The sequence below is a fragment of the Artemia sp. Qi Xiang Cuo genome, chromosome 4, assembly GCF_049724085.1.
Source record: "Artemia sp. Qi Xiang Cuo chromosome 4, ASM4972408v1, whole genome shotgun sequence".
Lineage (NCBI taxonomy): Eukaryota > Metazoa > Arthropoda > Branchiopoda > Anostraca > Artemiidae > Artemia > Artemia sp. Qi Xiang Cuo.
The window spans coordinates 85606790-85609038 of record NC_142797.1 but is presented as its reverse complement, the minus strand read 5'-3'; positions in this window follow the sequence as shown (position 1 = coordinate 85609038).

Genomic DNA, 2249 nt, shown 5'->3' with positions numbered 1-2249 from the left:
GTGGGGAGTGTCCTCCTCAAAAACACATTTGCTATCTTGAAATCAACTAAGCTGAACAAAATGGCTATCTCAAAATTTTGATTGGATGTGTTTGGGGGAATGATGGGCGTAGGGGAGGGGCTAGTTGCCCTCCAATCACTTTCGACTATTAAAAAGGGTACGAGCCCTTTAAATTCCCAATCGAACGAGCCTGTTTGGAAGTTTCTACGACAACACCCTCTGTAAAAACCTCATATGCCCCTAGGGCACAACTGAAAACCCTTGCCTTGGGGGTTTTTGGAGGGTGTCCTGCTCAAAAACATATTTTCTGTCTGGAAATTAACTACGCTGAACGAAATGGTTATCTAAAAATCTTGATTGGATGTGTTTGTGGGAATGATGGGCGTGGGTGGGGGATAGTTACCCTCCAATCAGTTTCGACTATTAAAAAGGGCACTAGCCCTATTAATTTCCAATCGAATGAGCCTTTTTTGAAGTTTCTACGACAACGCCTTCTATAAAAACCTTATATGCCCCCAGGCCATAACTTAAAACCCTTGCCCCGAGGGTTGTGGGGGAGTGTCCTCCTCAAAAAGATATTTTCTATCTGGAAATCAACTACGCTGAACAAAATGGCTATCTCAAAATTTGGATTGGATATGTCGGGGGGAATGATGGGCGTGGGAGGGTGTTAGCTGCCCTCCAATCACTTTCGACTATTAAAAAGGGCACTAGCCACTCCAATTTCCAATCGAATGAACCCTTTTTGAAGTTTCTACGACAACTCCTTTGATACGAAGTGCCCGGGTATGGAGAATAAAAAAAAAACAACACATTGGGCCCACATCGTTCTTTACTTAGGCAGCGCTAGCGCGCTGCCTATGAAAATAGAAAGAAAAAAAGATGCCGTATGTGGAGAACATATTGTGGTTAAAGTCAATTTTTCTTGATTCTCAAGTCAATATATTTTCCTTGTTATTCAAGCCAAGGGACGGTAAATTTGCTATATAGAGGTTTTGAACAAGGCGGTTCTAATAGTGTACTTCTTGTTTTGATCTGAATCTTTTTTTCAGCAGTTATGGGTTACTTTAGTCTCTACTATTGGGCGTGATCGTCTCTTACTAGGTTGCTAGCTACCGCTGCAACCCGGTAAAAAAACTGAAAAACTCATCTAGGACCCATTTCTAATGAACTGTATTCATCTTTTATATAGTTTAAATAAACAAACACTTTTTCTATTTGGAATAGTAAGAGTCGAACCTCAAAGAATCAGGCAGCTAACTCAGTCCAATATATGCAATGGATTGTTCTTTTAATGATTGTCTTTTACTATAATTAAATTAAAAAAAACAAGTTTTTTTTAACTGAAAGTAAGGAACGACGTTAAAATTTAAAACGAACAGAAATTATCTCGTATATGAAAGGGGCTGTCCCCTCCTCAAAGCCTCGCTCTTTACGCAAAAGTTTTTTATTTTTTAAAAAAATAGAGTTGTGAGAAAGTCAAACTTTAGCGTAAAGAGCGAGGCGTTGAGGAGGGGGCAGCCCCTTTCATAGACGGGATAATTTCTGTTCGCTTTAAGTGTTAACGTCGCTCCTTACTTTCAGTTAAAAAAACTTGTTTTTTTTAATTTAATTTTTGAACGTTTTTGAATTAACGCAGGTTTTGATTTTGGCTCACCGTACACGAATATTAAAAAAAAATTGAATATTAATTTTACTTTTATTTGGTTAAATGGCTTTCTCGTAACTTGTTTAATTTTATTGACGAACGTTTTTATTAGTAATAAATATACGTAATTTACGAATTAACTTACGCAACGAACTTCTATATTCATAGATTTTTAATGCGTATATTAGGGGGTTCGCCCCTATTCAATACCTTGCTCTTTAAGCTAAAGTTCGAATTTTGTGGCAATTCTTTAAAAATGACCCCTTAATCACAAAGACCGTTAATTACAATAAATAGCTCTTATGAAAGTACTAAAAAATATTTGGCTTAAAGAGCGAATGGGTTACTTTCAGTTGAAAAACTCGTTTTTTATTTAATTTCTGATCTTTTTCTTTAATAATGATGGGAAATCCGGCGCCCCTTCATAGAAATGTCCCTTCCCCCATGAAAACTTCCTTCATGGAAAGGTCCTCCCATATTGCCCACGACCCCCCCCCCCACTCCCACCTACCAGAAAAAATCCCCCCTGAAAACGTCTGTATACTTCCCAATAACCAATACTATATGTTAACATGGGGTAAAGTTCATAACTTTCAGCCCT